This window comes from Phalangium opilio, unplaced genomic scaffold (assembly GCF_054372755.1).
Source record: "Phalangium opilio isolate 3A_F unplaced genomic scaffold, DU_Popi_V2 ptg000046l_1, whole genome shotgun sequence".
Classification (NCBI taxonomy): Eukaryota; Metazoa; Arthropoda; class Arachnida; order Opiliones; family Phalangiidae; genus Phalangium; species Phalangium opilio.
The window spans coordinates 2,286,637-2,313,576 of NW_028324169.1; the positions used below are offsets into that span (position 1 = coordinate 2,286,637).

The 26,940-nt window shown below is 41.4% G+C and overlaps 74 non-coding genes across 74 annotated transcripts; all 74 read right to left on the reverse strand.

Moving 5' to 3' along the window:
- Positions 1 to 263: 263 nt before the first annotated feature.
- On the reverse strand, positions 264 to 336 carry TRNAV-UAC (transfer RNA valine (anticodon UAC)). Its single transcript has one exon. It is a non-coding gene; the product is annotated as a tRNA-Val (tRNA).
- Positions 337 to 537: 201 nt separating this feature from the next.
- TRNAF-AAA (transfer RNA phenylalanine (anticodon AAA)) lies at positions 538 to 610 on the reverse strand. The gene has a single exon. It is a non-coding gene; the product is annotated as a tRNA-Phe (tRNA).
- A 65-nt stretch (positions 611 to 675) lies between these two features.
- TRNAV-UAC (transfer RNA valine (anticodon UAC)) lies at positions 676 to 748 on the reverse strand. The gene has a single exon. It is a non-coding gene; the product is annotated as a tRNA-Val (tRNA).
- Positions 749 to 1,499: 751 nt separating this feature from the next.
- Positions 1,500 to 1,572, reverse strand: TRNAV-UAC (transfer RNA valine (anticodon UAC)). Its single transcript has one exon. It is a non-coding gene; the product is annotated as a tRNA-Val (tRNA).
- A 201-nt stretch (positions 1,573 to 1,773) lies between these two features.
- On the reverse strand, positions 1,774 to 1,846 carry TRNAF-AAA (transfer RNA phenylalanine (anticodon AAA)). The gene has a single exon. It is a non-coding gene; the product is annotated as a tRNA-Phe (tRNA).
- A 340-nt stretch (positions 1,847 to 2,186) lies between these two features.
- On the reverse strand, positions 2,187 to 2,259 carry TRNAV-UAC (transfer RNA valine (anticodon UAC)). The gene has a single exon. It is a non-coding gene; the product is annotated as a tRNA-Val (tRNA).
- A 201-nt stretch (positions 2,260 to 2,460) lies between these two features.
- Positions 2,461 to 2,533, reverse strand: TRNAF-AAA (transfer RNA phenylalanine (anticodon AAA)). The gene has a single exon. It is a non-coding gene; the product is annotated as a tRNA-Phe (tRNA).
- A 65-nt stretch (positions 2,534 to 2,598) lies between these two features.
- On the reverse strand, positions 2,599 to 2,671 carry TRNAV-UAC (transfer RNA valine (anticodon UAC)). The gene has a single exon. It is a non-coding gene; the product is annotated as a tRNA-Val (tRNA).
- A 751-nt stretch (positions 2,672 to 3,422) lies between these two features.
- On the reverse strand, positions 3,423 to 3,495 carry TRNAV-UAC (transfer RNA valine (anticodon UAC)). Its single transcript has one exon. It is a non-coding gene; the product is annotated as a tRNA-Val (tRNA).
- Positions 3,496 to 3,696: 201 nt separating this feature from the next.
- On the reverse strand, positions 3,697 to 3,769 carry TRNAF-AAA (transfer RNA phenylalanine (anticodon AAA)). Its single transcript has one exon. It is a non-coding gene; the product is annotated as a tRNA-Phe (tRNA).
- Positions 3,770 to 3,834: 65 nt separating this feature from the next.
- Positions 3,835 to 3,907, reverse strand: TRNAV-UAC (transfer RNA valine (anticodon UAC)). Its single transcript has one exon. It is a non-coding gene; the product is annotated as a tRNA-Val (tRNA).
- Positions 3,908 to 4,248: 341 nt separating this feature from the next.
- On the reverse strand, positions 4,249 to 4,321 carry TRNAV-UAC (transfer RNA valine (anticodon UAC)). The gene has a single exon. It is a non-coding gene; the product is annotated as a tRNA-Val (tRNA).
- A 201-nt stretch (positions 4,322 to 4,522) lies between these two features.
- On the reverse strand, positions 4,523 to 4,595 carry TRNAF-AAA (transfer RNA phenylalanine (anticodon AAA)). Its single transcript has one exon. It is a non-coding gene; the product is annotated as a tRNA-Phe (tRNA).
- A 65-nt stretch (positions 4,596 to 4,660) lies between these two features.
- Positions 4,661 to 4,733, reverse strand: TRNAV-UAC (transfer RNA valine (anticodon UAC)). Its single transcript has one exon. It is a non-coding gene; the product is annotated as a tRNA-Val (tRNA).
- A 753-nt stretch (positions 4,734 to 5,486) lies between these two features.
- On the reverse strand, positions 5,487 to 5,559 carry TRNAV-AAC (transfer RNA valine (anticodon AAC)). The gene has a single exon. It is a non-coding gene; the product is annotated as a tRNA-Val (tRNA).
- Positions 5,560 to 5,624: 65 nt separating this feature from the next.
- On the reverse strand, positions 5,625 to 5,697 carry TRNAV-UAC (transfer RNA valine (anticodon UAC)). Its single transcript has one exon. It is a non-coding gene; the product is annotated as a tRNA-Val (tRNA).
- Positions 5,698 to 5,762: 65 nt separating this feature from the next.
- Positions 5,763 to 5,835, reverse strand: TRNAV-UAC (transfer RNA valine (anticodon UAC)). The gene has a single exon. It is a non-coding gene; the product is annotated as a tRNA-Val (tRNA).
- A 751-nt stretch (positions 5,836 to 6,586) lies between these two features.
- Positions 6,587 to 6,659, reverse strand: TRNAV-AAC (transfer RNA valine (anticodon AAC)). The gene has a single exon. It is a non-coding gene; the product is annotated as a tRNA-Val (tRNA).
- Positions 6,660 to 6,724: 65 nt separating this feature from the next.
- On the reverse strand, positions 6,725 to 6,797 carry TRNAV-UAC (transfer RNA valine (anticodon UAC)). Its single transcript has one exon. It is a non-coding gene; the product is annotated as a tRNA-Val (tRNA).
- A 203-nt stretch (positions 6,798 to 7,000) lies between these two features.
- On the reverse strand, positions 7,001 to 7,073 carry TRNAV-AAC (transfer RNA valine (anticodon AAC)). The gene has a single exon. It is a non-coding gene; the product is annotated as a tRNA-Val (tRNA).
- A 65-nt stretch (positions 7,074 to 7,138) lies between these two features.
- Positions 7,139 to 7,211, reverse strand: TRNAV-UAC (transfer RNA valine (anticodon UAC)). Its single transcript has one exon. It is a non-coding gene; the product is annotated as a tRNA-Val (tRNA).
- A 202-nt stretch (positions 7,212 to 7,413) lies between these two features.
- TRNAF-AAA (transfer RNA phenylalanine (anticodon AAA)) lies at positions 7,414 to 7,486 on the reverse strand. The gene has a single exon. It is a non-coding gene; the product is annotated as a tRNA-Phe (tRNA).
- A 144-nt stretch (positions 7,487 to 7,630) lies between these two features.
- Positions 7,631 to 7,703, reverse strand: TRNAV-UAC (transfer RNA valine (anticodon UAC)). Its single transcript has one exon. It is a non-coding gene; the product is annotated as a tRNA-Val (tRNA).
- A 476-nt stretch (positions 7,704 to 8,179) lies between these two features.
- Positions 8,180 to 8,252, reverse strand: TRNAV-AAC (transfer RNA valine (anticodon AAC)). Its single transcript has one exon. It is a non-coding gene; the product is annotated as a tRNA-Val (tRNA).
- A 341-nt stretch (positions 8,253 to 8,593) lies between these two features.
- On the reverse strand, positions 8,594 to 8,666 carry TRNAA-UGC (transfer RNA alanine (anticodon UGC)). The gene has a single exon. It is a non-coding gene; the product is annotated as a tRNA-Ala (tRNA).
- Positions 8,667 to 8,868: 202 nt separating this feature from the next.
- Positions 8,869 to 8,941, reverse strand: TRNAV-UAC (transfer RNA valine (anticodon UAC)). Its single transcript has one exon. It is a non-coding gene; the product is annotated as a tRNA-Val (tRNA).
- Positions 8,942 to 9,554: 613 nt separating this feature from the next.
- Positions 9,555 to 9,627, reverse strand: TRNAV-AAC (transfer RNA valine (anticodon AAC)). The gene has a single exon. It is a non-coding gene; the product is annotated as a tRNA-Val (tRNA).
- A 65-nt stretch (positions 9,628 to 9,692) lies between these two features.
- TRNAV-UAC (transfer RNA valine (anticodon UAC)) lies at positions 9,693 to 9,765 on the reverse strand. Its single transcript has one exon. It is a non-coding gene; the product is annotated as a tRNA-Val (tRNA).
- Positions 9,766 to 10,242: 477 nt separating this feature from the next.
- TRNAV-UAC (transfer RNA valine (anticodon UAC)) lies at positions 10,243 to 10,315 on the reverse strand. Its single transcript has one exon. It is a non-coding gene; the product is annotated as a tRNA-Val (tRNA).
- Positions 10,316 to 10,516: 201 nt separating this feature from the next.
- On the reverse strand, positions 10,517 to 10,589 carry TRNAF-AAA (transfer RNA phenylalanine (anticodon AAA)). Its single transcript has one exon. It is a non-coding gene; the product is annotated as a tRNA-Phe (tRNA).
- A 65-nt stretch (positions 10,590 to 10,654) lies between these two features.
- TRNAV-UAC (transfer RNA valine (anticodon UAC)) lies at positions 10,655 to 10,727 on the reverse strand. Its single transcript has one exon. It is a non-coding gene; the product is annotated as a tRNA-Val (tRNA).
- Positions 10,728 to 11,068: 341 nt separating this feature from the next.
- Positions 11,069 to 11,141, reverse strand: TRNAV-UAC (transfer RNA valine (anticodon UAC)). Its single transcript has one exon. It is a non-coding gene; the product is annotated as a tRNA-Val (tRNA).
- Positions 11,142 to 11,342: 201 nt separating this feature from the next.
- Positions 11,343 to 11,415, reverse strand: TRNAF-AAA (transfer RNA phenylalanine (anticodon AAA)). Its single transcript has one exon. It is a non-coding gene; the product is annotated as a tRNA-Phe (tRNA).
- Positions 11,416 to 11,480: 65 nt separating this feature from the next.
- On the reverse strand, positions 11,481 to 11,553 carry TRNAV-UAC (transfer RNA valine (anticodon UAC)). Its single transcript has one exon. It is a non-coding gene; the product is annotated as a tRNA-Val (tRNA).
- A 753-nt stretch (positions 11,554 to 12,306) lies between these two features.
- On the reverse strand, positions 12,307 to 12,379 carry TRNAV-AAC (transfer RNA valine (anticodon AAC)). The gene has a single exon. It is a non-coding gene; the product is annotated as a tRNA-Val (tRNA).
- Positions 12,380 to 12,444: 65 nt separating this feature from the next.
- TRNAV-UAC (transfer RNA valine (anticodon UAC)) lies at positions 12,445 to 12,517 on the reverse strand. Its single transcript has one exon. It is a non-coding gene; the product is annotated as a tRNA-Val (tRNA).
- Positions 12,518 to 12,582: 65 nt separating this feature from the next.
- On the reverse strand, positions 12,583 to 12,655 carry TRNAV-UAC (transfer RNA valine (anticodon UAC)). The gene has a single exon. It is a non-coding gene; the product is annotated as a tRNA-Val (tRNA).
- A 751-nt stretch (positions 12,656 to 13,406) lies between these two features.
- On the reverse strand, positions 13,407 to 13,479 carry TRNAV-AAC (transfer RNA valine (anticodon AAC)). Its single transcript has one exon. It is a non-coding gene; the product is annotated as a tRNA-Val (tRNA).
- A 65-nt stretch (positions 13,480 to 13,544) lies between these two features.
- Positions 13,545 to 13,617, reverse strand: TRNAV-UAC (transfer RNA valine (anticodon UAC)). The gene has a single exon. It is a non-coding gene; the product is annotated as a tRNA-Val (tRNA).
- Positions 13,618 to 13,820: 203 nt separating this feature from the next.
- Positions 13,821 to 13,893, reverse strand: TRNAV-AAC (transfer RNA valine (anticodon AAC)). The gene has a single exon. It is a non-coding gene; the product is annotated as a tRNA-Val (tRNA).
- A 65-nt stretch (positions 13,894 to 13,958) lies between these two features.
- TRNAV-UAC (transfer RNA valine (anticodon UAC)) lies at positions 13,959 to 14,031 on the reverse strand. Its single transcript has one exon. It is a non-coding gene; the product is annotated as a tRNA-Val (tRNA).
- Positions 14,032 to 14,233: 202 nt separating this feature from the next.
- TRNAF-AAA (transfer RNA phenylalanine (anticodon AAA)) lies at positions 14,234 to 14,306 on the reverse strand. Its single transcript has one exon. It is a non-coding gene; the product is annotated as a tRNA-Phe (tRNA).
- A 144-nt stretch (positions 14,307 to 14,450) lies between these two features.
- Positions 14,451 to 14,523, reverse strand: TRNAV-UAC (transfer RNA valine (anticodon UAC)). The gene has a single exon. It is a non-coding gene; the product is annotated as a tRNA-Val (tRNA).
- Positions 14,524 to 14,999: 476 nt separating this feature from the next.
- TRNAV-AAC (transfer RNA valine (anticodon AAC)) lies at positions 15,000 to 15,072 on the reverse strand. The gene has a single exon. It is a non-coding gene; the product is annotated as a tRNA-Val (tRNA).
- Positions 15,073 to 15,413: 341 nt separating this feature from the next.
- TRNAA-UGC (transfer RNA alanine (anticodon UGC)) lies at positions 15,414 to 15,486 on the reverse strand. Its single transcript has one exon. It is a non-coding gene; the product is annotated as a tRNA-Ala (tRNA).
- Positions 15,487 to 15,688: 202 nt separating this feature from the next.
- On the reverse strand, positions 15,689 to 15,761 carry TRNAV-UAC (transfer RNA valine (anticodon UAC)). Its single transcript has one exon. It is a non-coding gene; the product is annotated as a tRNA-Val (tRNA).
- A 613-nt stretch (positions 15,762 to 16,374) lies between these two features.
- Positions 16,375 to 16,447, reverse strand: TRNAV-AAC (transfer RNA valine (anticodon AAC)). Its single transcript has one exon. It is a non-coding gene; the product is annotated as a tRNA-Val (tRNA).
- Positions 16,448 to 16,512: 65 nt separating this feature from the next.
- On the reverse strand, positions 16,513 to 16,585 carry TRNAV-UAC (transfer RNA valine (anticodon UAC)). The gene has a single exon. It is a non-coding gene; the product is annotated as a tRNA-Val (tRNA).
- A 338-nt stretch (positions 16,586 to 16,923) lies between these two features.
- TRNAF-AAA (transfer RNA phenylalanine (anticodon AAA)) lies at positions 16,924 to 16,996 on the reverse strand. Its single transcript has one exon. It is a non-coding gene; the product is annotated as a tRNA-Phe (tRNA).
- Positions 16,997 to 17,061: 65 nt separating this feature from the next.
- On the reverse strand, positions 17,062 to 17,134 carry TRNAV-AAC (transfer RNA valine (anticodon AAC)). Its single transcript has one exon. It is a non-coding gene; the product is annotated as a tRNA-Val (tRNA).
- Positions 17,135 to 17,475: 341 nt separating this feature from the next.
- TRNAA-UGC (transfer RNA alanine (anticodon UGC)) lies at positions 17,476 to 17,548 on the reverse strand. The gene has a single exon. It is a non-coding gene; the product is annotated as a tRNA-Ala (tRNA).
- A 202-nt stretch (positions 17,549 to 17,750) lies between these two features.
- On the reverse strand, positions 17,751 to 17,823 carry TRNAV-UAC (transfer RNA valine (anticodon UAC)). Its single transcript has one exon. It is a non-coding gene; the product is annotated as a tRNA-Val (tRNA).
- A 613-nt stretch (positions 17,824 to 18,436) lies between these two features.
- On the reverse strand, positions 18,437 to 18,509 carry TRNAV-AAC (transfer RNA valine (anticodon AAC)). Its single transcript has one exon. It is a non-coding gene; the product is annotated as a tRNA-Val (tRNA).
- Positions 18,510 to 18,574: 65 nt separating this feature from the next.
- On the reverse strand, positions 18,575 to 18,647 carry TRNAV-UAC (transfer RNA valine (anticodon UAC)). The gene has a single exon. It is a non-coding gene; the product is annotated as a tRNA-Val (tRNA).
- Positions 18,648 to 18,985: 338 nt separating this feature from the next.
- On the reverse strand, positions 18,986 to 19,058 carry TRNAF-AAA (transfer RNA phenylalanine (anticodon AAA)). Its single transcript has one exon. It is a non-coding gene; the product is annotated as a tRNA-Phe (tRNA).
- A 65-nt stretch (positions 19,059 to 19,123) lies between these two features.
- TRNAV-AAC (transfer RNA valine (anticodon AAC)) lies at positions 19,124 to 19,196 on the reverse strand. Its single transcript has one exon. It is a non-coding gene; the product is annotated as a tRNA-Val (tRNA).
- Positions 19,197 to 19,399: 203 nt separating this feature from the next.
- TRNAS-UGA (transfer RNA serine (anticodon UGA)) lies at positions 19,400 to 19,472 on the reverse strand. Its single transcript has one exon. It is a non-coding gene; the product is annotated as a tRNA-Ser (tRNA).
- Positions 19,473 to 19,537: 65 nt separating this feature from the next.
- Positions 19,538 to 19,610, reverse strand: TRNAA-UGC (transfer RNA alanine (anticodon UGC)). Its single transcript has one exon. It is a non-coding gene; the product is annotated as a tRNA-Ala (tRNA).
- A 751-nt stretch (positions 19,611 to 20,361) lies between these two features.
- Positions 20,362 to 20,434, reverse strand: TRNAV-UAC (transfer RNA valine (anticodon UAC)). Its single transcript has one exon. It is a non-coding gene; the product is annotated as a tRNA-Val (tRNA).
- Positions 20,435 to 21,047: 613 nt separating this feature from the next.
- Positions 21,048 to 21,120, reverse strand: TRNAV-UAC (transfer RNA valine (anticodon UAC)). Its single transcript has one exon. It is a non-coding gene; the product is annotated as a tRNA-Val (tRNA).
- A 65-nt stretch (positions 21,121 to 21,185) lies between these two features.
- On the reverse strand, positions 21,186 to 21,258 carry TRNAV-UAC (transfer RNA valine (anticodon UAC)). Its single transcript has one exon. It is a non-coding gene; the product is annotated as a tRNA-Val (tRNA).
- A 476-nt stretch (positions 21,259 to 21,734) lies between these two features.
- On the reverse strand, positions 21,735 to 21,807 carry TRNAV-AAC (transfer RNA valine (anticodon AAC)). Its single transcript has one exon. It is a non-coding gene; the product is annotated as a tRNA-Val (tRNA).
- A 341-nt stretch (positions 21,808 to 22,148) lies between these two features.
- Positions 22,149 to 22,221, reverse strand: TRNAA-UGC (transfer RNA alanine (anticodon UGC)). Its single transcript has one exon. It is a non-coding gene; the product is annotated as a tRNA-Ala (tRNA).
- Positions 22,222 to 22,423: 202 nt separating this feature from the next.
- TRNAV-UAC (transfer RNA valine (anticodon UAC)) lies at positions 22,424 to 22,496 on the reverse strand. Its single transcript has one exon. It is a non-coding gene; the product is annotated as a tRNA-Val (tRNA).
- Positions 22,497 to 23,109: 613 nt separating this feature from the next.
- On the reverse strand, positions 23,110 to 23,182 carry TRNAV-UAC (transfer RNA valine (anticodon UAC)). The gene has a single exon. It is a non-coding gene; the product is annotated as a tRNA-Val (tRNA).
- A 613-nt stretch (positions 23,183 to 23,795) lies between these two features.
- TRNAV-AAC (transfer RNA valine (anticodon AAC)) lies at positions 23,796 to 23,868 on the reverse strand. Its single transcript has one exon. It is a non-coding gene; the product is annotated as a tRNA-Val (tRNA).
- A 65-nt stretch (positions 23,869 to 23,933) lies between these two features.
- Positions 23,934 to 24,006, reverse strand: TRNAV-UAC (transfer RNA valine (anticodon UAC)). The gene has a single exon. It is a non-coding gene; the product is annotated as a tRNA-Val (tRNA).
- A 338-nt stretch (positions 24,007 to 24,344) lies between these two features.
- TRNAF-AAA (transfer RNA phenylalanine (anticodon AAA)) lies at positions 24,345 to 24,417 on the reverse strand. Its single transcript has one exon. It is a non-coding gene; the product is annotated as a tRNA-Phe (tRNA).
- A 65-nt stretch (positions 24,418 to 24,482) lies between these two features.
- Positions 24,483 to 24,555, reverse strand: TRNAV-UAC (transfer RNA valine (anticodon UAC)). Its single transcript has one exon. It is a non-coding gene; the product is annotated as a tRNA-Val (tRNA).
- A 338-nt stretch (positions 24,556 to 24,893) lies between these two features.
- On the reverse strand, positions 24,894 to 24,966 carry TRNAF-AAA (transfer RNA phenylalanine (anticodon AAA)). Its single transcript has one exon. It is a non-coding gene; the product is annotated as a tRNA-Phe (tRNA).
- Positions 24,967 to 25,031: 65 nt separating this feature from the next.
- Positions 25,032 to 25,104, reverse strand: TRNAV-AAC (transfer RNA valine (anticodon AAC)). Its single transcript has one exon. It is a non-coding gene; the product is annotated as a tRNA-Val (tRNA).
- A 203-nt stretch (positions 25,105 to 25,307) lies between these two features.
- On the reverse strand, positions 25,308 to 25,380 carry TRNAS-UGA (transfer RNA serine (anticodon UGA)). The gene has a single exon. It is a non-coding gene; the product is annotated as a tRNA-Ser (tRNA).
- Positions 25,381 to 25,445: 65 nt separating this feature from the next.
- Positions 25,446 to 25,518, reverse strand: TRNAA-UGC (transfer RNA alanine (anticodon UGC)). Its single transcript has one exon. It is a non-coding gene; the product is annotated as a tRNA-Ala (tRNA).
- A 751-nt stretch (positions 25,519 to 26,269) lies between these two features.
- TRNAV-UAC (transfer RNA valine (anticodon UAC)) lies at positions 26,270 to 26,342 on the reverse strand. The gene has a single exon. It is a non-coding gene; the product is annotated as a tRNA-Val (tRNA).
- Positions 26,343 to 26,940: the final 598 nt, after the last annotated feature.

Below are 26,940 nucleotides of genomic sequence, written 5' to 3' on the forward strand. Positions count from 1 at the left end.
GGCTCGAACCTGAGACCTTCCTCGTGTAAAGCAACGTGAAAACCACTACACCATAGATACTTGGTTATTCTGAGTTTTCGAAGAGATCTACCATATTATTATGTCTTATCACGATGGTCTAAACATGTTTCTATCAGGGCACGAACCTGGGACCTTCCGCGTGTTAGTCGGACGTGATAACCACTACACCATAGATACTTGGTTATTGTGAGTTTTCGAAGAGATCTACCTTATTATTATGTCTAATCACGATGGTCAAAACATGTATCTACCAGGGCTCAAACCTGGGACCTTCCGCTTGTAAAGCGGACGTGATAACCACTACACCATAGATACGTGTTAATTTAAGTTTTCGAAGAGATCTAGCTTATTACTATGTCTAATCACGATGGTCTAAACATGTATCTATCAGGGCACGAACCTGGGACCTTCCGCGTGTAAAGCGGACGTGATAACCTCTACACCATAGATACGTGTTAATTTAAGTTTTCGAAGAGATTTAGCTTATTATTATGTCTAATCACGATGGTCAAAACATGTATCTACCAGGGCTCGAAACCGGGACCTTCCGCGTTTTAGGCGGACGTGATAACCACTACACCATAGATACTTGGTTATTGTGAGTTTTCTAAGAGATCTACCTTATTATTATGTCTAATCACGATGGTCAAAACATGTATCTACCAGGGCTCGAACCTGGGACCTTCCGCGTGTAAAGCGGACGTGATAACCACTACACCATAGATACGTGTTAATTTAAGTTTTCGAAGAGATGTAGCTTATTACTATGTCTAATCACGATGGTCAAAGCATGTATCTATCAGGGCTCGAACCTGGCACTTTCCGCGTGTAAAGCGAACGTGATAACCACTAAACCATAGATACGTGTTAATTTAAGTTTTCGAAGAGATCTAGCTTATTACTATGACTAATCACGATGGTCTAAACATGTATCTATCAGGGCACGAACCTGGGACCTTCCGCGTGTAAAGCGGACGTGATAACCACTACACCACAGATACGAGTTAATTTAAGTTTTCGAAGAGATCTAGCTTATTACTATGTCTAATCACGATGGTCAAAACATGTATCTATCAGGGCTCGAACCTGGGACCTTCCGCGTGTTAGGCGGACGTGATAAACACTACACCATAGATACGTATTAACATAAGGTTTTAGAAGAGATTTAGCTTATAACTATGTCTAATCACGATGGTCAAAACATGTAACTATCAGGGCTCGAACCTGAGACCTTCCTCGTGTAAAGCAACGTGAAAACCACTACACCATAGATACTTGGTTATTCTGAGTTTTCGAAGAGATCTACCATATTATTATGTCTTATCACGATGGTCTAAACATGTATCTATCAGGGCACGAACCTGGGACCTTCCGCGTGTTAGTCGGACGTGATAACCACTACACCATAGATACTTGGTTATTGTGAATTTTCGAAGAGATCTACCTTATTATTATGTCTAATCACGATGGTCAAAACATGTATCTACCAGGGCTCAAACCTGGGACCTTCCGCGTGTAAAGCGGACGTGATAACCACTACACCATAGATACGTGTTAATTTAAGTTTTCGAAGAGATCTAGCTTATTACTATGTCTAATCACGATGGTCTAAACATGTATCTATCAGGGCACGAACCTGGGACCTTCCGCGTGTAAAGCGGACGTGATAACCTCTACACCATAGATACGTGTTAATTTAAGTTTTCGAAGAGATTTAGCTTATTATTATGTCTAATCACGATGGTCAAAACATGTATCTACCAGGGCTCGAAACCGGGACCTTCCGCGTTTTAGGCGGACGTGATAACCACTACACCATAGATACTTGGTTATTGTGAGTTTTCTAAGAGATCTACCTTATTATTATGTCTAATCACGATGGTCAAAACATGTATCTACCAGGGCTCGAACCTGAGACCTTCCTCGTGTAAAGCAACGTGAAAACCACTACACCATAGATACTTGGTTATTCTGAGTTTTCGAAGAGATCTACCATATTATTATGTCTTATCACGATGGTCTAAACATGTTTCTATCAGGGCACGAACCTGGGACCTTCCGCGTGTTAGTCGGACGTGATAACCACTACACCATAGATACTTGGTTATTGTGAGTTTTCGAAGAGATCTACCTTATTATTATGTCTAATCACGATGGTCAAAACATGTATCTACCAGGGCTCAAACCTGGGACCTTCCGCTTGTAAAGCGGACGTGATAACCACTACACCATAGATACGTGTTAATTTAAGTTTTCGAAGAGATCTAGCTTATTACTATGTCTAATCACGATGGTCTAAACATGTATCTATCAGGGCACGAACCTGGGACCTTCCGCGTGTAAAGCGGACGTGATAACCTCTACACCATAGATACGTGTTAATTTAAGTTTTCGAAGAGATTTAGCTTATTATTATGTCTAATCACGATGGTCAAAACATGTATCTACCAGGGCTCGAAACCGGGACCTTCCGCGTTTTAGGCGGACGTGATAACCACTACACCATAGATACTTGGTTATTGTGAGTTTTCTAAGAGATCTACCTTATTATTATGTCTAATCACGATGGTCAAAACATGTATCTACCAGGGCTCGAACCTGGGACCTTCCGCGTGTAAAGCGGACGTGATAACCACTACACCATAGATACGTGTTAATTTAAGTTTTCGAAGAGATGTAGCTTATTACTATGTCTAATCACGATGGTCAAAGCATGTATCTATCAGGGCTCGAACCTGGCACTTTCCGCGTGTAAAGCGAACGTGATAACCACTAAACCATAGATACGTGTTAATTTAAGTTTTCGAAGAGATCTAGCTTATTACTATGACTAATCACGATGGTCTAAACATGTATCTATCAGGGCACGAACCTGGGACCTTCCGCGTGTAAAGCGGACGTGATAACCACTACACCACAGATACGAGTTAATTTAAGTTTTCGAAGAGATCTAGCTTATTACTATGTCTAATCACGATGGTCAAAACATGTATCTATCAGGGCTCGAACCTGGGACCTTCCGCGTGTTAGGCGGACGTGATAAACACTACACCATAGATACGTATTAACATAAGGTTTTAGAAGAGATTTAGCTTATAACTATGTCTAATCACGATGGTCAAAACATGTAACTATCAGGGCTCGAACCTGAGACCTTCCTCGTGTAAAGCAACGTGAAAACCACTACACCATAGATACTTGGTTATTCTGAGTTTTCGAAGAGATCTACCATATTATTATGTCTTATCACGATGGTCTAAACATGTATCTATCAGGGCACGAACCTGGGACCTTCCGCGTGTTAGTCGGACGTGATAACCACTACACCATAGATACTTGGTTATTGTGAATTTTCGAAGAGATCTACCTTATTATTATGTCTAATCACGATGGTCAAAACATGTATCTACCAGGGCTCAAACCTGGGACCTTCCGCGTGTAAAGCGGACGTGATAACCACTACACCATAGATACGTGTTAATTTAAGTTTTCGAAGAGATCTAGCTTATTACTATGTCTAATCACGATGGTCTAAACATGTATCTATCAGGGCACGAACCTGGGACCTTCCGCGTGTAAAGCGGACGTGATAACCTCTACACCATAGATACGTGTTAATTTAAGTTTTCGAAGAGATTTAGCTTATTATTATGTCTAATCACGATGGTCAAAACATGTATCTACCAGGGCTCGAAACCGGGACCTTCCGCGTTTTAGGCGGACGTGATAACCACTACACCATAGATACTTGGTTATTGTGAGTTTTCTAAGAGATCTACCTTATTATTATGTATAATCACGATGATCAAAACATGTATCTACCAGGGCTCGAACCTGGGACCTTCCGCGTGTAAAGCGGACGTGATAACCACTACACCATAGATACGTGTTATTATAAAGTTTTCGAAGAGATCTAGCTTATTACTATGTCTAATCACGATGGTGAAAACATGTATCTATCAGGGCTCGAACCTGAGACCTTCCGCGTGTAAAGCTGACGTGATAACCACTACACCATAGATACGTGTTATTATATAGTTTTCGAAGAGATCTAGCTTATTACTATGTCTAATCACGATGGTCAAAACATGTATCTATCAGGGCACGAACCTGGGACCTTCCGCGTGTTAGTCGGACGTGATAACCACTACACCATAGATACTTGGTTATTGTGAATTTTCGAAGAGATCTACCTTATTATTATGTCTAATCACGATGGTCAAAACATGTATCTACCAGGGCTCAAACCTGGGACCTTCCGCGTGTAAAGCGGACGTGATAACCACTACACCATAGATACGTGTTAATTTAAGTTTTCGAAGAGATCTAGCTTATTACTATGTCTAATCACGATGGTCTAAACATGTATCTATCAGGGCACGAACCTGGGACCTTCCGCGTGTAAAGCGGACGTGATAACCTCTACACCATAGATACGTGTTAATTTAAGTTTTCGAAGAGATTTAGCTTATTATTATGTCTAATCACGATGGTCAAAACATGTATCTACCAGGGCTCGAAACCGGGACCTTCCGCGTTTTAGGCGGACGTGATAACCACTACACCATAGATACTTGGTTATTGTGAGTTTTCTAAGAGATCTACCTTATTATTATGTATAATCACGATGATCAAAACATGTATCTACCAGGGCTCGAACCTGGGACCTTCCGCGTGTAAAGCGGACGTGATAACCACTACACCATAGATACGTGTTATTATAAAGTTTTCGAAGAGATCTAGCTTATTACTATGTCTAATCACGATGGTGAAAACATGTATCTATCAGGGCTCGAACCTGAGACCTTCCGCGTGTAAAGCTGACGTGATAACCACTACACCATAGATACGTGTTATTATATAGTTTTCGAAGAGATCTAGCTTATTACTATGTCTAATCACGATGGTCAAAACATGTATCTATCAGGGCACGAACCTGGGACCTTCCGCGTGTTTGGCGGACGTGATAACCACTACACCATAGATACTTGGTTATTGTGAGTTTTCGAAGAGATCTACCTTATTATTATGTCTAATCACGATGGTCAAAACATGTATCTACCAGGGCTCGACCCTGGGACCTTCCGCGTGTAATGCGGACGTGATAACCACTACACCATAGATACGTGCTAATTTAAGTTTTCGAAGAGATGAAGCTTATTACTATGTCTAATCACGATGGTCAAAACATGTATCTATCAGGGCTCGAACCCGCCACCTTCCGCGTGTAAAGCGGACGTGATAACCACTAAACCATAGATACGTGTTAATTTAAGTTTTCGAAGAGATCTAGCTTATTACTATGTCTAATCACGATGGTCTAAACATGTATCTATCAGGGCACGAACCTGGGACCTTCCGCGTGTAAAGCGGACGTGATAACCTCTACACCATAGATACGTGTTAATATAAAGTTTTAGAAGAGATCTAGCTTATTAATATGTCTAATCACGATGGTCAAAGCATGAATCTACCAGGGCTCGAACCTGGGACCTTCCGCGTGTTAGGCGGACGTGATAACCACTACACCATAGATACTTGGTTATTGTGAGTTTTCTAAGAGATCTACCTTATTATTATGTATAATCACGATGATCAAAACATGTATCTACCAGGGCTCGAACCTGGGACCTTCCGCGTGTAAAGCGGACGTGATAACCACTACACCATAGATACGTGTTATTATAAAGTTTTCGAAGAGATCTAGCTTATTACTATGTCGAATCACGATGGTCAAAACATGTATCTATCAGGGCTCGAACCTGAGACCTTCCGCGTGTAAAGCGGACGTGATAACCACTACACCATAGATACGTGTTATTATAAAGTTTTCGAAGAGATCTAGCTTATTACTATGTCTAATCACGATGGTCAAAACATGTATCTATCAGGGCACGAACCTGGGACCTTCCGCGTGTAAAGCGGACGTGATAACCACTACACCATAGATACGTGTTAATTTAAGTTTTCGAAGAGATGTAGCTTATTACTATGTCTAATCACGATGGTCAAAACATATATCTATCAGGGCTCGAACCTGGCACTTTCCGCGTGTAAAGCGAACGTGATAACCACTAAACCATAGATACGTGTTAATTTAAGTTTTCGAAGAGATCTAGCTTATTACTATGACTAATCACGATGGTCTAAACATGTATCTATCAGGGCACGAACCTGGGACCTTCCGCGTGTAAAGCGGACGTGATAACCACTACACCACAGATACGTGTTAATTTAAGTTTTCGAAGAGATCTAGCTTATTACTATGTCTAATCACGATGGTCAAAACATGTATCTATCAGGGCTCGAACCTGGGACCTTCCGCGTGTTAGGCGGACGTGATAAACACTACACCATAGATACGTATTAACATAAGGTTTTAGAAGAGATTTAGCTTATAACTATGTCTAATCACGATGGTCAAAACATGTAACTATCAGGGCTCGAACCTGAGACCTTCCTCGTGTAAAGCAACGTGATAACCACTACACCATAGATACTTGGTTATTCTGAGTTTTCGAAGAGATCTACCATATTATTATGTCTTATCACGATGGTCAAAACATGTATCTACCAGGGCTCGAACCTGGGACCTTCCGCGTGTTAGGCGGACGTGATAACCACTACACCATAGATACTTGGTTATTGTGAGTTTTCGAAGAGATCTACCTTATTATTATGTCTAATCACGATGGTCAAAACATGTATCTATCAGGGCTCGAACCTGAGACCTTCCGCGTGTAAAGCGGACGTGATAACCACTACACCATAGATACGTGTTATTATAAAGTTTTCGAAGAGATCTACCTTATTATTATGTCTAATCACGATGGTCAAAACATGTATGTATCAGGGCTCGAACCTGGGACCTTCCGCGTGTTAGGCGGACGTGATAACCACTACACCATAAGTGCGTGTTAATATAAAGTTTTAGAAGAGATCTAGCTTATTATTATGTCTAATCACGATGGTCAAAGCATGAATCTACCAGGGCTCGAACCTGGGACCTTCCGCGTGTTAGGCGGACGTGATAACCACTACACCATAGATACTTGGTTATTGTGAGTTTTCGAAGAGATCTAGCTTATTACTATGTCTAATCACGATGGTCAAAACATGTATCTATCAGGGCTCGAACCTGAGACCTTCCGCGTGTAAAGCGGACGTGATAACCACTACACCATAGATACGTGTTATTATAAAGTTTTCGAAGAGATCTAGCTTATTACTATGTCTAATCACGATGGTCAAAACATGTATCTATCAGGGCACGAACCTGGGACCTTCCGCGTGTAAAGCGGACGTGATAACCACTACACCACAGATACGTGTTAATTTAAGTTTTCGAAGAGATCTAGCTTATTACTATGTCTAATCACGATGGTCAAAACATGTATCTATCAGGGCTCGAACCTGACACCTTCCGCGTTTTAGGCGGACGTGATAACCACTACACCATAGATACTTGGTTATTCTGAGTTTTCGAAGAGATCTACCTTTTTACGCGTGTTAGGCGGACGTGATAACCACTACACCATAGATACTTCGTTATTGTGAGTTTTCGAAGAGATCTACCTTATTATTATGTCTAATCACGATGGTCAAAACATGTATCTACCAGGGCTCGAACCTGGGACCTTCCGCGTGTAAAGCGGACGTGATAACCACTACACCATAGATACGTGTTAATTTAAGTTTTCGAAGAGATGTAGCTTATTACTATGTCTAATCACGATGGTCAAAACATGTATCTATCAGGGCTCGAACCTGGCACTTTCCGCGTGTAAAGCGGACGTGATAACCACTAAACCATAGATACGTGTTAATTTAAGTTTTCGAAGAGATCTAGCATATTACTATGTCTAATCACGACGGTCTAAACATGTATCTATCAGGGCACGAACCTGGGACCTTCCGCGTGTAAAGCGGACGTGATAACCACTACACCACAGACACGTATTAACATAAGGTTTTAGAAGAGATTTAGCTTATAACTATGTCTAATCACGATGGTCAAAACATGTAACTATCAGGGCTCGAACCTGAGACCTTCCTCGTGTAAAGCAACGTGATAACCACTACACCATAGATACTTGGTTATTCTGAGTTTTCGAAGAGATCTACCATATTATTATGTCTTATCACGATGGTCAAAACATGTATCTACCAGGGCTCGAACCTGGGACCTTCCGCGTGTTAGGCGGACGTGATAACCACTACACCATAGGTGCGTGTTAATATAAAGTTTTAGAAGAGATCTAGCTTATTATTATGTCTAATCACGATGGTCAAAGCATGAATCTACCAGGGCTCGAACCTGGGACCTTCCGCGTGTTAGGCGGACGTGATAACCACCACACCATAGATACTTGGTTATTGTGAGTTTTCGAAGAGATCTACCTTATTATTATGTCTAATCACGAGGGTCAAAACATGTATCTACCAGGGCTCGAAACCGTGACCTTCCGCGTGTAAAGCGGACGTGATAACCACTACACCATAGATACGTGTTATTATAAAGTTTTCGAAGAGATCTACCTTATTATTATGTCTAATCACGATGGTCAAAACATGTATCTACCAGGGCTCGAACCTGGGACCTTCCACGTGCAAGGCGGACGTGATAACCACTACACTATAGATACGTGTTAATTTAAGTTTTCGAAGAGATCTAGCTTATTACTATGTCTAATCACGATGGTCAAAACATGTATCTATCAGGGCTCGAACCTGGGACCTTCCTAGTGTTAGGCGGACGTGATAACCACTACACCATAGATACTTGGTTATTGTGAGTTTTCGAAGAGATCTACCATATTATTATGTCTTATCACGATGGTCAAAACATGTATCTACCAGGGCTCGAACCTGGGACCTTCCGCGTGTAAAGCGGACGTGATAACCACTACACCATAGATACGTGTTAATTTAAGTTTTCGAAGAGATGTAGCTTATTACTATGTCTAACCACGATGGTCAAAACATGTATCTATCAGGGCTCGAACCTGGCACTTTCCGCGTGTAAAGCGAACGTGATAACCACTAAACCATAGATACGTGTTAATTTAAGTTTTCGAAGAGATCTAGCTTATTACTATGTCTAATCACGATGGTCTAAACATGTATCTATCAGGGCACGAACCTGGGACCTTCCGCGTGTAAAGCGGACGTGATAACCACTACACCACAGATACGTGTTAATTTAAGTTTTCGAAGAGATCTAGCTTATTACTATGTCTAATCACGATGGTCAAAACATGTATCTATCAGGGCTCGAACCTGGGACCTTCCGCGTGTTAGGCGGACGTGATAAACACTACACCATAGATACGTATTAACATAAGGTTTTAGAAGAGATTTAGCTTATAACTATGTCTAATCACGATGGTCAAAACATGTAACTATCAGGGCTCGAACCTGAGACCTTCCTCGTGTAAAGCAACGTGATAACCACTACACCATAGATACTTGGTTATTCTGAGTTTTCGAAGAGATCTACCATATTATTATGTCTTATCACGATGGTCAAAACATGTATCTACCAGGGCTCGAACCTGGGACCTTCCGCGTGTTAGGCGGACGTGATAACCACTACACCATAGATACTTGGTTATTGTGAGTTTTCGAAGAGATCTACCTTATTATTATGTCTAATCACGATGGTCAAAACATGTATCTACCAGGGCTCAAACCTGGGACCTTCCGCGTGTAAAGCGGACGTGATAACCACTACACCATAGATACGTGTTAATTTAAGTTTTCGAAGAGATCTAGCTTATTACTATGTCTAATCACGATGGTCTAAACATGTATCTATCAGGGCACGAACCTGGGACCTTCCGCGTGTAAAGCGGACGTGATAACCTCTACACCATAGATACGTATTAACATAAGGTTTTAGAAGAGATTTAGCTTATAACTATGTCTAATCACGATGGTCAAAACATGTAACTATCAGGGCTCGAACCTGAGACCTTCCTCGTGTAAAGCAACGTGATAACCACTACACCATAGATACTTGGTTATTCTGAGTTTTCGAAGAGATCTACCATATTATTATGTCTTATCACGATGGTCTAAACATGTATCTATCAGGGCACGAACCTGGGACCTTCCGCGTGTTAGTCGGACGTGATAACCACTACACCATAGATACTTGGTTATTGTGAATTTTCGAAGAGATCTACCTTATTATTATGTCTAATCACGATGGTCAAAACATGTATCTACCAGGGCTCAAACCTGGGACCTTCCGCGTGTAAAGCGGACGTGATAACCACTACACCATAGATACGTGTTAATTTAAGTTTTCGAAGAGATCTAGCTTATTACTATGTCTAATCACGATGGTCTAAACATGTATCTATCAGGGCACGAACCTGGGACCTTCCGCGTGTAAAGCGGACGTGATAACCTCTACACCATAGATACGTGTTAATTTAAGTTTTCGAAGAGATTTAGCTTATTATTATGTCTAATCACGATGGTCAAAACATGTATCTACCAGGGCTCGAAACCGGGACCTTCCGCGTTTTAGGCGGACGTGATAACCACTACACCATAGATACTTGGTTATTGTGAGTTTTCTAAGAGATCTACCTTATTATTATGTATAATCACGATGATCAAAACATGTATCTACCAGGGCTCGAACCTGGGACCTTCCGCGTGTAAAGCGGACGTGATAACCACTACACCATAGATACGTGTTATTATAAAGTTTTCGAAGAGATCTAGCTTATTACTATGTCTAATCACGATGGTGAAAACATGTATCTATCAGGGCTCGAACCTGAGACCTTCCGCGTGTAAAGCTGACGTGATAACCACTACACCATAGATACGTGTTATTATATAGTTTTCGAAGAGATCTAGCTTATTACTATGTCTAATCACGATGGTCAAAACATGTATCTATCAGGGCACGAACCTGGGACCTTCCGCGTGTTAGTCGGACGTGATAACCACTACACCATAGATACTTGGTTATTGTGAATTTTCGAAGAGATCTACCTTATTATTATGTCTAATCACGATGGTCAAAACATGTATCTACCAGGGCTCAAACCTGGGACCTTCCGCGTGTAAAGCGGACGTGATAACCACTACACCATAGATACGTGTTAATTTAAGTTTTCGAAGAGATCTAGCTTATTACTATGTCTAATCACGATGGTCTAAACATGTATCTATCAGGGCACGAACCTGGGACCTTCCGCGTGTAAAGCGGACGTGATAACCTCTACACCATAGATACGTGTTAATTTAAGTTTTCGAAGAGATTTAGCTTATTATTATGTCTAATCACGATGGTCAAAACATGTATCTACCAGGGCTCGAAACCGGGACCTTCCGCGTTTTAGGCGGACGTGATAACCACTACACCATAGATACTTGGTTATTGTGAGTTTTCTAAGAGATCTACCTTATTATTATGTATAATCACGATGATCAAAACATGTATCTACCAGGGCTCGAACCTGGGACCTTCCGCGTGTAAAGCGGACGTGATAACCACTACACCATAGATACGTGTTATTATAAAGTTTTCGAAGAGATCTAGCTTATTACTATGTCTAATCACGATGGTGAAAACATGTATCTATCAGGGCTCGAACCTGAGACCTTCCGCGTGTAAAGCTGACGTGATAACCACTACACCATAGATACGTGTTATTATATAGTTTTCGAAGAGATCTAGCTTATTACTATGTCTAATCACGATGGTCAAAACATGTATCTATCAGGGCACGAACCTGGGACCTTCCGCGTGTTTGGCGGACGTGATAACCACTACACCATAGATACTTGGTTATTGTGAGTTTTCGAAGAGATCTACCTTATTATTATGTCTAATCACGATGGTCAAAACATGTATCTACCAGGGCTCGACCCTGGGACCTTCCGCGTGTAATGCGGACGTGATAACCACTACACCATAGATACGTGCTAATTTAAGTTTTCGAAGAGATGAAGCTTATTACTATGTCTAATCACGATGGTCAAAACATGTATCTATCAGGGCTCGAACCCGCCACCTTCCGCGTGTAAAGCGGACGTGATAACCACTAAACCATAGATACGTGTTAATTTAAGTTTTCGAAGAGATCTAGCTTATTACTATGTCTAATCACGATGGTCTAAACATGTATCTATCAGGGCACGAACCTGGGACCTTCCGCGTGTAAAGCGGACGTGATAACCTCTACACCATAGATACGTGTTAATATAAAGTTTTAGAAGAGATCTAGCTTATTAATATGTCTAATCACGATGGTCAAAGCATGAATCTACCAGGGCTCGAACCTGGGACCTTCCGCGTGTTAGGCGGACGTGATAACCACTACACCATAGATACTTGGTTATTGTGAGTTTTCTAAGAGATCTACCTTATTATTATGTATAATCACGATGATCAAAACATGTATCTACCAGGGCTCGAACCTGGGACCTTCCGCGTGTAAAGCGGACGTGATAACCACTACACCATAGATACGTGTTATTATAAAGTTTTCGAAGAGATCTAGCTTATTACTATGTCGAATCACGATGGTCAAAACATGTATCTATCAGGGCTCGAACCTGAGACCTTCCGCGTGTAAAGCGGACGTGATAACCACTACACCATAGATACGTGTTATTATAAAGTTTTCGAAGAGATCTAGCTTATTACTATGTCTAATCACGATGGTCAAAACATGTATCTATCAGGGCACGAACCTGGGACCTTCCGCGTGTAAAGCGGACGTGATAACCACTACACCATAGATACGTGTTAATTTAAGTTTTCGAAGAGATGTAGCTTATTACTATGTCTAATCACGATGGTCAAAACATATATCTATCAGGGCTCGAACCTGGCACTTTCCGCGTGTAAAGCGAACGTGATAACCACTAAACCATAGATACGTGTTAATTTAAGTTTTCGAAGAGATCTAGCTTATTACTATGACTAATCACGATGGTCTAAACATGTATCTATCAGGGCACGAACCTGGGACCTTCCGCGTGTAAAGCGGACGTGATAACCACTACACCACAGATACGTGTTAATTTAAGTTTTCGAAGAGATCTAGCTTATTACTATGTCTAATCACGATGGTCAAAACATGTATCTATCAGGGCTCGAACCTGGGACCTTCCGCGTGTTAGGCGGACGTGATAAACACTACACCATAGATACGTATTAACATAAGGTTTTAGAAGAGATTTAGCTTATAACTATGTCTAATCACGATGGTCAAAACATGTAACTATCAGGGCTCGAACCTGAGACCTTCCTCGTGTAAAGCAACGTGATAACCACTACACCATAGATACTTGGTTATTCTGAGTTTTCGAAGAGATCTACCATATTATTATGTCTTATCACGATGGTCAAAACATGTATCTACCAGGGCTCGAACCTGGGACCTTCCGCGTGTTAGGCGGACGTGATAACCACTACACCATAGATACTTGGTTATTGTGAGTTTTCGAAGAGATCTACCTTATTATTATGTCTAATCACGATGGTCAAAACATGTATCTATCAGGGCTCGAACCTGAGACCTTCCGCGTGTAAAGCGGACGTGATAACCACTACACCATAGATACGTGTTATTATAAAGTTTTCGAAGAGATCTACCTTATTATTATGTCTAATCACGATGGTCAAAACATGTATGTATCAGGGCTCGAACCTGGGACCTTCCGCGTGTTAGGCGGACGTGATAACCACTACACCATAAGTGCGTGTTAATATAAAGTTTTAGAAGAGATCTAGCTTATTATTATGTCTAATCACGATGGTCAAAGCATGAATCTACCAGGGCTCGAACCTGGGACCTTCCGCGTGTTAGGCGGACGTGATAACCACTACACCATAGATACTTGGTTATTGTGAGTTTTCGAAGAGATCTAGCTTATTACTATGTCTAATCACGATGGTCAAAACATGTATCTATCAGGGCTCGAACCTGAGACCTTCCGCGTGTAAAGCGGACGTGATAACCACTACACCATAGATACGTGTTATTATAAAGTTTTCGAAGAGATCTAGCTTATTACTATGTCTAATCACGATGGTCAAAACATGTATCTATCAGGGCACGAACCTGGGACCTTCCGCGTGTAAAGCGGACGTGATAACCACTACACCACAGATACGTGTTAATTTAAGTTTTCGAAGAGATCTAGCTTATTACTATGTCTAATCACGATGGTCAAAACATGTATCTATCAGGGCTCGAACCTGACACCTTCCGCGTTTTAGGCGGACGTGATAACCACTACACCATAGATACTTGGTTATTCTGAGTTTTCGAAGAGATCTACCTTTTTACGCGTGTTAGGCGGACGTGATAACCACTACACCATAGATACTTCGTTATTGTGAGTTTTCGAAGAGATCTACCTTATTATTATGTCTAATCACGATGGTCAAAACATGTATCTACCAGGGCTCGAACCTGGGACCTTCCGCGTGTAAAGCGGACGTGATAACCACTACACCATAGATACGTGTTAATTTAAGTTTTCGAAGAGATGTAGCTTATTACTATGTCTAATCACGATGGTCAAAACATGTATCTATCAGGGCTCGAACCTGGCACTTTCCGCGTGTAAAGCGGACGTGATAACCACTAAACCATAGATACGTGTTAATTTAAGTTTTCGAAGAGATCTAGCATATTACTATGTCTAATCACGACGGTCTAAACATGTATCTATCAGGGCACGAACCTGGGACCTTCCGCGTGTAAAGCGGACGTGATAACCACTACACCACAGACACGTATTAACATAAGGTTTTAGAAGAGATTTAGCTTATAACTATGTCTAATCACGATGGTCAAAACATGTAACTATCAGGGCTCGAACCTGAGACCTTCCTCGTGTAAAGCAACGTGATAACCACTACACCATAGATACTTGGTTATTCTGAGTTTTCGAAGAGATCTACCATATTATTATGTCTTATCACGATGGTCAAAACATGTATCTACCAGGGCTCGAACCTGGGACCTTCCGCGTGTTAGGCGGACGTGATAACCACTACACCATAGGTGCGTGTTAATATAAAGTTTTAGAAGAGATCTAGCTTATTATTATGTCTAATCACGATGGTCAAAGCATGAATCTACCAGGGCTCGAACCTGGGACCTTCCGCGTGTTAGGCGGACGTGATAACCACCACACCATAGATACTTGGTTATTGTGAGTTTTCGAAGAGATCTACCTTATTATTATGTCTAATCACGAGGGTCAAAACATGTATCTACCAGGGCTCGAAACCGTGACCTTCCGCGTGTAAAGCGGACGTGATAACCACTACACCATAGATACGTGTTATTATAAAGTTTTCGAAGAGATCTACCTTATTATTATGTCTAATCACGATGGTCAAAACATGTATCTACCAGGGCTCGAACCTGGGACCTTCCACGTGCAAGGCGGACGTGATAACCACTACACTATAGATACGTGTTAATTTAAGTTTTCGAAGAGATCTAGCTTATTACTATGTCTAATCACGATGGTCAAAACATGTATCTATCAGGGCTCGAACCTGGGACCTTCCTAGTGTTAGGCGGACGTGATAACCACTACACCATAGATACTTGGTTATTGTGAGTTTTCGAAGAGATCTACCATATTATTATGTCTTATCACGATGGTCAAAACATGTATCTACCAGGGCTCGAACCTGGGACCTTCCGCGTGTAAAGCGGACGTGATAACCACTACACCATAGATACGTGTTAATTTAAGTTTTCGAAGAGATGTAGCTTATTACTATGTCTAACCACGATGGTCAAAACATGTATCTATCAGGGCTCGAACCTGGCACTTTCCGCGTGTAAAGCGAACGTGATAACCACTAAACCATAGATACGTGTTAATTTAAGTTTTCGAAGAGATCTAGCTTATTACTATGTCTAATCACGATGGTCTAAACATGTATCTATCAGGGCACGAACCTGGGACCTTCCGCGTGTAAAGCGGACGTGATAACCACTACACCACAGATACGTGTTAATTTAAGTTTTCGAAGAGATCTAGCTTATTACTATGTCTAATCACGATGGTCAAAACATGTATCTATCAGGGCTCGAACCTGGGACCTTCCGCGTGTTAGGCGGACGTGATAAACACTACACCATAGATACGTATTAACATAAGGTTTTAGAAGAGATTTAGCTTATAACTATGTCTAATCACGATGGTCAAAACATGTAACTATCAGGGCTCGAACCTGAGACCTTCCTCGTGTAAAGCAACGTGATAACCACTACACCATAGATACTTGGTTATTCTGAGTTTTCGAAGAGATCTACCATATTATTATGTCTTATCACGATGGTCAAAACATGTATCTACCAGGGCTCGAACCTGGGACCTTCCGCGTGTTAGGCGGACGTGATAACCACTACACCATAGATACTTGGTTATTGTGAGTTTTCGAAGAGATCTACCTTATTATTATGTCTAATCACGATGGTCAAAACATGTATCTACCAGGGCTCGAACCTGGGACCTTCCGCGTGTAAAGCGGACGTGATAACCACTACACCATAGATACGTGTTAATTTAAGTTTTCGAAGAGATGTAGCTTATTACTATGTCTAATCACGATGGTCAAAACATGTATCTATCAGGGCTCGAACCTGGCACTTTCCGCGTGTAAAGCGGACGTGATAACCACTAAACCATAGATACGTGTTAATTTAAGTTTTCGAAGAGATCTAGCATATTACTATGTCTAATCACGATGGTCTAAACATGTATCTATCAGGGCACGAACCTGGGACCTTCCGCGTGTAAAGCGGACGTGATAACCACTACACCACAGACACGTGTTAATTTAAGTTTTCGAAGAGATCTAGCTTATTACTATGTCTAATCACGATGGTCAAAACATGTATCTATCAGGGCTCGAACCTGACACCTTCCGCGTTTTAGGCGGACGTGATAACCACTACACCATAGATACTTGGTTATTCTGAGTTTTCGAAGAGATCTACCTTTTTATTATGTCTTATCACGATGGTCAAAACATGTATCTACCAGGGCTCGAACCTGGGACCTTCCGCGTGTTAGGCGGACGTGATAACCACTACACCATAGGTGCGTGTTAATATAAAGTTTTAGAAGAGATCTAGCTTATTATTATGTCTAATCACGATGGTCAAAGCATGAATCTACCGGGGCTCGAACCTGGAACCTTCCGCGTGTTAGGCGGACGTGATAACCACCACACCATAGATACTTGGTTATTGTGAGTTTTCGAAGAGATCTACCTTATTATTATGTCTAATCACGAGGGTCAAAACATGTATCTACCAGGGCTCGAAACCGTGACCTTCCGCGTGTAAAGCGGACGTGATAACCACTACACCATAGATACGTGTTATTATAAAGTTTTCGAAGAGATCTACCTTATTATTATGTCTAATCACGATGGTCAAAACATGTATCTACCAGGGCTCGAACCTGGGACCTTCCACGTGCAAGGCGGACGTGATAACCACTACACTATAGATACGTGTTAATTTAAGTTTTCGAAGAGATCTAGCTTATTACTATGTCTAATCACGATGGTCAAAACATGTATCTATCAGGGCTCGAACCTGGGACCTTCCTAGTGTTAGGCGGACGTGATAACCACTACACCATAGATACTTGGTTATTGTGAGTTTTCGAAGAGATCTACCATATTATTATGTCTTATCACGATGGTCAAAACATGTATCTACCAGGGCTCGAACCTGGGACCTTCCGCGTGTAAAGCGGACGTGATAACCACTACACCATAGATACGTGTTAATTTAAGTTTTCGAAGAGATGTAGCTTATTACTATGTCTAACCACGATGGTCAAAACATGTATCTATCAGGGCTCGAACCTGGCACTTTCCGCGTGTAAAGCGAACGTGATAACCACTAAACCATAGATACGTGTTAATTTAAGTTTTCGAAGAGATCTAGCTTATTACTATGTCTAATCACGATGGTCTAAACATGTATCTATCAGGGCACGAACCTGGGACCTTCCGCGTGTAAAGCGGACGTGATAACCACTACACCACAGATACGTGTTAATTTAAGTTTTCGAAGAGATCTAGCTTATTACTATGTCTAATCACGATGGTCAAAACATGTATCTATCAGGGCTCGAACCTGGGACCTTCCGCGTGTTAGGCGGACGTGATAAACACTACACCATAGATACGTATTAACATAAGGTTTTAGAAGAGATTTAGCTTATAACTATGTCTAATCACGATGGTCAAAACATGTAACTATCAGGGCTCGAACCTGAGACCTTCCTCGTGTAAAGCAACGTGATAACCACTACACCATAGATACTTGGTTATTCTGAGTTTTCGAAGAGATCTACCATATTATTATGTCTTATCACGATGGTCAAAACATGTATCTACCAGGGCTCGAACCTGGGACCTTCCGCGTGTTAGGCGGACGTGATAACCACTACACCATAGATACTTGGTTATTGTGAGTTTTCGAAGAGATCTACCTTATTATTATGTCTAATCACGATGGTCAAAACATGTATCTACCAGGGCTCGAACCTGGGACCTTCCGCGTGTAAAGCGGACGTGATAACCACTACACCATAGATACGTGTTAATTTAAGTTTTCGAAGAGATGTAGCTTATTACTATGTCTAATCACGATGGTCAAAACATGTATCTATCAGGGCTCGAACCTGGCACTTTCCGCGTGTAAAGCGGACGTGATAACCACTAAACCATAGATACGTGTTAATTTAAGTTTTCGAAGAGATCTAGCATATTACTATGTCTAATCACGATGGTCTAAACATGTATCTATCAGGGCACGAACCTGGGACCTTCCGCGTGTAAAGCGGACGTGATAACCACTACACCACAGACACGTGTTAATTTAAGTTTTCGAAGAGATCTAGCTTATTACTATGTCTAATCACGATGGTCAAAACATGTATCTATCAGGGCTCGAACCTGACACCTTCCGCGTTTTAGGCGGACGTGATAACCACTACACCATAGATACTTGGTTATTCTGAGTTTTCGAAGAGATCTACCTTTTTATTATGTCTTATCACGATGGTCAAAACATGTATCTACCAGGGCTCGAACCTGGGACCTTCCGCGTGTTAGGCGGACGTGATAACCACTACACCATAGGTGCGTGTTAATATAAAGTTTTAGAAGAGATCTAGCTTATTATTATGTCTAATCACGATGGTCAAAGCATGAATCTACCGGGGCTCGAACCTGGAACCTTCCGCGTGTTAGGCGGACGTGATAACCACCACACCATAGATACTTGGTTATTGTGAGTTTTCGAAGAGATCTACCTTATTATTATGTCTAATCACGAGGGTCAAAACATGTATCTACCAGGGCTCGAAACCGTGACCTTCCGCGTTCAAAGCGGACGTGATAACCACTACACCATAGATACGTGTTATTATAAAGTTTTCGAAGAGATCTACCTTATTATTATGTCTAATCACGATGGTCAAAACATGTATCTACCAGGGCTCGAACCTGGGACCTTCCACGTGCAAGGAGGACGTGATAACCACTACACTATAGATACGTGTTAATTTAAGTTTTCGAAGAGATCTAGCTTATTACTATGTCTAATCACGATGGTCAAAACATGTATCTATCAGGGCTCGAACCTGGGACCTTCCTAGTGTTAGGCGGACGTGATAACCACTACACCATAGATACTTGGTTATTGTGAGTTTTCGAAGAGATCTACCTTATTATTATGTCTAATCACGATGGTCAAAACATGTATCTACCAGGGCTCGAACCTTCGACCTTCCGCGTGTAAAGCGGACGTGATAACCACTACACCATAGATACGTGTTAATTTAAGTTTTCGAAGAGATGTAGCTTATTACTATGTCTAATCACGATGGTCAAAACATGTATCTATCAGGGCTCGAACCTGGCACTTTCCGCGTGTAAAGCGAACGTGATAACCACTAAACCATAGATACGTGTTAATTTAAGTTTTCGAAGAGATCTAGCTTATTACTATGTCTAATCACGATGGTCTAAACATGTATCTATCATGGCACGAACCTGGGACCTTCCGCGTGTAAAGCGGACGTGATAACCACTACACTATAGATACGTGTTAATTTAAGTTTTCGAAGAGATCTAGCTTATTACTATGTCTAATCACGATGGTCAAAACATGTATCTATCAGGGCTCGAACCTGGGACCTTCCTAGTGTTAGGCGGACGTGATAACCACTACACCATAGATACTTGGTTATTGTGAGTTTTCGAAGAGATCTACCTTATTATTATGTCTAATCACGATGGTCAAAACGTGTATCTACCAGGGCTCGAACCTGGGACCTTCCGCGTGTAAAGCGGACGTGATAACCACTACACCATAGATACGTGTTAATTTAAGTTTTCGAAGAGATGTAGCTTATTACTATGTCTAATCACGATGGTCAAAACATGTATCTATCAGGGCTCGAACCTGGCACTTTCCGCGTGTAAAGCGAACGTCATAACCACTAAACCATAGATACGTGTTAATTTAAGTTTTCGAAGAGATCTAGCTTATTACTATGTCTAATCACGATGGTCTAAACATGTATCTATCAGGGCACGAACCTGGGACCTTCCGCGTGTAAAGCGGACGTGATAACAACTACACCACAGATACGTGTTAATTTAAGTTTTCGAAGAGATCTAGCTTATTACTATGTCTAATCACGATGATCAAAACATGTATCTATCAGGGCTCGAACCTGGGACCTTCCGCGTGTTAGGCGGACGTGATAAACACTACACCATAGATACGTATTAACATAAGGTTTTAGAAGAGATTTAGCTTATAACTATGTCTAATCACGATGGTCAAAACATGTAACTATCAGGGCTCGAACCTGAGACCTTCCTCGTGTAAAGCAACGTGATAACCACTACACCATAGATACTTGGTTATTCTGAGTTTTCGAAGAGATCTACCATATTATTATGTCTTATCACGATGGTCAAAACATGTATCTACCAGGGCTCGAACCTGGGACCTTCCGCGTGTAAGGCGGACGTGATAACCACTACACCATAGATACTTGGTTATTGTGAGTTTTCGAAGAGATCTACCTTATTATTATGTCTAATCACGATGGTCAAAACATGTATCTACCAGGGCTCGAACCTGGGACCTTCCGCGTGTAAAGCGGACGTGATAACCACTACACCATAGATACGTGTTAATTTAAGTTTTCGAAGAGATGTAGCTTATTACTATGTCTAATCACGATGGTCAAAACATGTATCTATCAGGGCTCGAACCTGGCACTTTCCGCGTGTAAAGCGGACGTGATAACCACTAAACCATAGATACGTGTTAATTTAAGTTTTCGAAGAGATCTAGCATATTACTATGTCTAATCACGATGGTCTTAACATGTATCTATCAGGGCACGAACCTGGGACCTTCCGCGTGTAAAGCGGACGTGATAACCACTACACCACAGACACGTATTAACATAAGGTTTTAGAAGAGATTTAGCTTATAACTATGTCTAATCACGATGGTCAAAACATGTAACTATCAGGGCTCGAACCTGAGACCTTCCTCGTGTAAAGCAACGTGATAACCACTACACCATAGATACTTGGTTATTCTGAGTTTTCGAAGAGATCTACCATATTATTATGTCTTATCACGATGGTCAAAACATGTATCTACCAGGGCTCGAACCTGGGACCTTCCGCGTGTTAGGCGGACGTGATAACCACTACACCATAGGTGCGTGTTAATATAAAGTTTTAGAAGAGATCTAGCTTATTATTATGTCTAATCACGATGGTCAAAGCATGAATCTACCAGGGCTCGAACCTGGGACCTTCCGCGTGTTAGGCGGACGTGATAACCACCACACCATAGATACTTGGTTATTGTGAGTTTTCGAAGAGATCTACCTTATTATTATGTCTAATCACGAGGGTCAAAACATGTATCTACCAGGGCTCGAAACCGTGACCTTCCGCGTGTAAAGCGGACGTGATAACCACTACACCATAGATACGTGTTATTATAAAGTTTTCGAAGAGATCTACCTTATTATTATGTCTAATCACGATGGTCAAAACATGTATCTACCAGGGCTCGAACCTGGGACCTTCCACGTGCAAGGCGGACGTGATAACCACTACACTATAGATACGTGTTAATTTAAGTTTTCGAAGAGATCTAGCTTATTACTATGTCTAATCACGATGGTCAAAACATGTATCTATCAGGGCTCGAACCTGGGACCTTCCTAGTGTTAGGCGGACGTGATAACCACTACACCATAGATACTTGGTTATTGTGAGTTTTCGAAGAGATCTACCTTATTATTATGTCTAATCACGATGGTCAAAACGTGTATCTACCAGGGCTCGAACCTGGGACCTTCCGCGTGTAAAGCGGACGTGATAACCACTACACCATAGATACGTGTTAATTTAAGTTTTCGAAGAGATGTAGCTTATTACTATGTCTAACCACGATGGTCAAAACATGTATCTATCAGGGCTCGAACCTGGCACTTTCCGCGTGTAAAGCGAACGTGATAACCACTAAACCATAGATACGTGTTAATTTAAGTTTTCGAAGAGATCTAGCTTATTACTATGTCTAATCACGATGGTCTAAACATGTATCTATCAGGGCACGAACCTGGGACCTTCCGCGTGTAAAGCGGACGTGATAACCACTACACCACAGATACGTGTTAATTTAAGTTTTCGAAGAGATCTAGCTTATTACTATGTCTAATCACGATGGTCAAAACATGTATCTATCAGGGCTCGAACCTGGGACCTTCCGCGTGTTAGGCGGACGTGATAAACACTACACCATAGATACGTATTAACATAAGGTTTTAGAAGAGATTTAGCTTATAACTATGTCTAATCACGATGGTCAAAACATGTAACTATCAGGGCTCGAACCTGAGACCTTCCTCGTGTAAAGCAACGTGATAACCACTACACCATAGATACTTGGTTATTGTGAGTTTTCGAAGAGATCTACCTTATTATTATGTCTAATCACGATGGTCAAAACGTGTATCTACCAGGGCTCGAACCTGGGACCTTCCGCGTGTAAAGCGGACGTGATAACCACTACACCATAGATACGTGTTAATTTAAGTTTTCGAAGAGATGTAGCTTATTACTATGTCTAACCACGATGGTCAAAACATGTATCTATCAGGGCTCGAACCTGGCACTTTCCGCGTGTAAAGCGAACGTGATAACCACTAAACCATAGATACGTGTTAATTTAAGTTTTCGAAGAGATCTAGCTTATTACTATGTCTAATCACGATGGTCTAAACATGTATCTATCAGGGCACGAACCTGGGACCTTCCGCGTGTAAAGCGGACGTGATAACCACTACACCACAGATACGTGTTAATTTAAGTTTTCGAAGAGATCTAGCTTATTACTATGTCTAATCACGATGGTCAAAACATGTATCTATCAGGGCTCGAACCTGGGACCTTCCGCGTGTTAGGCGGACGTGATAAACACTACACCATAGATACGTATTAACATAAGGTTTTAGAAGAGATTTAGCTTATAACTATGTCTAATCACGATGGTCAAAACATGTAACTATCAGGGCTCGAACCTGAGACCTTCCTCGTGTAAAGCAACGTGATAACCACTACACCATAGATACTTGGTTATTCTGAGTTTTCGAAGAGATCTACCATATTATTATGTCTTATCACGATGGTCAAAACATGTATCTACCAGGGCTCGAACCTGGGACCTTCCGCGTGTTAGGCGGACGTGATAACCACTACACCATAGATACTTGGTTATTGTGAGTTTTCGAAGAGATCTACCTTATTATTATGTCTAATCACGATGGTCAAAACATGTATCTACCAGGGCTCGAACCTGGGACCTTCCGCGTGTAAAGCGGACGTGATAACCACTACACCATAGATACGTGTTAATTTAAGTTTTCGAAGAGATGTAGCTTATTACTATGTCTAATCACGATGGTCAAAACATGTATCTATCAGGGCTCGAACCTGGCACTTTCCGCGTGTAAAGCGGACGTGATAACCACTAAACCATAGATACGTGTTAATTTAAGTTTTCGAAGAGATCTAGCATATTACTATGTCTAATCACGATGGTCTAAACATGTATCTATCAGGGCACGAACCTGGGACCTTCCGCGTGTAAAGCGGACGTGATAACCACTACACCACAGACACGTGTTAATTTAAGTTTTCGAAGAGATCTAGCTTATTACTATGTCTAATCACGATGGTCAAAACATGTATCTATCAGGGCTCGAACCTGACACCTTCCGCGTTTTAGGCGGACGTGATAACCACTACACCATAGATACTTGGTTATTCTGAGTTTTCGAAGAGATCTACCTTTTTATTATGTCTTATCACGATGGTCAAAACATGTATCTACCAGGGCTCGAACCTGGGACCTTCCGCGTGTAAAGCGGACGTGATAACCACTACACCATAGATACGTGTTAATTTAAGTTTTCGAAGAGATGTAGCTTATTACTATGTCTAATCACGATGGTCAAAACATGTATCTATCAGGGCTCGAAACTGGCACTTTCCGCGTGTAAAGCGGACGTGATAACCACTAAACCATAGATACGTGTTAATTTAAGTTTTCGAAGAGATCTAGCATATTACTATGTCTAATCACGATGGTCTAAACATGTATCTATCAGGGCACGAACCTGGGACCTTCCGCGTGTAAAGCGGACGTGATAACCACTACACCACAGACACGTGTTAATTTAAGTTTTCGAAGAGATCTAGCTTATTACTATGTCTAATCACGATGGTCAAAACATGTATCTATCAGGGCTCGAACCTGACACCTTCCGCGTTTTAGGCGGACGTGATAACCACTACACCATAGATACTTGGTTATTCTGAGTTTTCGAAGAGATCTACCTTTTTATTATGTCTTATCACGATGGTCAAAACATGTATCTACCAGGGCTCGAACCTGGGACCTTCCGCGTGTTAGGCGGACGTGATAACCACTACACCATAGGTGCGTGTTAATATAAAGTTTTAGAAGAGATCTAGCTTATTATTATGTCTAATCACGATGGTCAAAGCATGAATCTACCAGGGCTCGAACCTGGAACCTTCCGCGTGTTAGGCGGACGTGATAACCACCACACCATAGATACTTGGTTATTGTGAGTTTTCGAAGAGATCTACCTTATTATTATGTCTAATCACGAGGGTCAAAACATGTATCTACCAGGGCTCGAAACCGTGACCTTCCGCGTTCAAAGCGGACGTGATAACCACTACACCATAGATACGTGTTATTATAAAGTTTTCGAAGAGATCTACCTTATTATTATGTCTAATCACGATGGTCAAAACATGTATCTACCAGGGCTCGAACCTGGGACCTTCCACGTGCAAGGCGGACGTGATAACCACTACACTATAGATACGTGTTAATTTAAGTTTTCGAAGAGATCAAGCTTATTACTATGTCTAATCACGATGGTCAAAACATGTATCTATCAGGGCTCGAACCTGGGACCTTAATAGTGTTAGGCGGACGTGATAACCACTACACCATAGATACTTGGTTATTGTGAGTTTTCGAAGAGATCTACCTTATTATTATGTCTAATCACGATGGTCAAAACATGTATCTACCAGGGCTCGAACCTTCGACCTTCCGCGTGTAAAGCGGACGTGATAACCACTACACCATAGATACGTGTTAATTTAAGTTTTCGAAGAGATGTAGCTTATTACTATGTCTAATCACGATGGTCAAAACATGTATCTATCAGGGCTCGAACCTGGCACTTTCCGCGTGTAAAGCGAACGTGATAACCACTAAACCATAGATACGTGTTAATTTAAGATTTCGAAGAGATCTAGCTTATTACTATGTCTAATCACGATGGTCTAAACATGTATCTATCATGGCACGAACCTGGGACCTTCCGCGTGTAAAGCGGACGTGATAACCACTACACTATAGATACGTGTTAATTTAAGTTTTCGAAGAGATCTAGCTTATTACTATGTCTAATCACGATGGTCAAAACATGTATCTATCAGGGCTCGAACCTGGGACCTTCCTAGTGTTAGGCGGACGTGATAACCACTACACCATAGATACTTGGTTATTGTGAGTTTTCGAAGAGATCTACCTTATTATTATGTCTAATCACGATGGTCAAAACGTGTATCTACCAGGGCTCGAACCTGGGACCTTCCGCGTGTAAAGCGGACGTGATAACCACTACACCATAGATACGTGTTAATTTAAGTTTTCGAAGAGATGTAGCTTATTACTATGTCTAATCACGATGGTCAAAACATGTATCTATCAGGGCTCGAACCTGGCACTTTCCGCGTGTAAAGCGAACGTCATAACCACTAAACCATAGATACGTGTTAATTTAAGTTTTCGAAGAGATCTAGCTTATTACTATGTCTAATCACGATGGTCTAAACATGTATCTATCAGGGCACGAACCTGGGACCTTCCGCGTGTAAAGCGGACGTGATAACCACTACACCACAGATACGTGTTAATTTAAGTTTTCGAAGAGATCTAGCTTATTACTATGTCTAATCACGATGGTCAAAACATGTATCTATCAGGGCTCGAACCTGGGACCTTCCGCGTGTTAGGCGGACGTGATAAACACTACACCATAGATACGTATTAACATAAGGTTTTAGAAGAGATTTAGCTTATAACTATGTCTAATCACGATGGTCAAAACATGTAACTATCAGGGCTCGAACCTGAGACCTTCCTCGTGTAAAGCAACGTGATAACCACTACACCATAGATACTTGGTTATTCTGAGTTTTCGAAGAGATCTACCATATTATTATGTCTTATC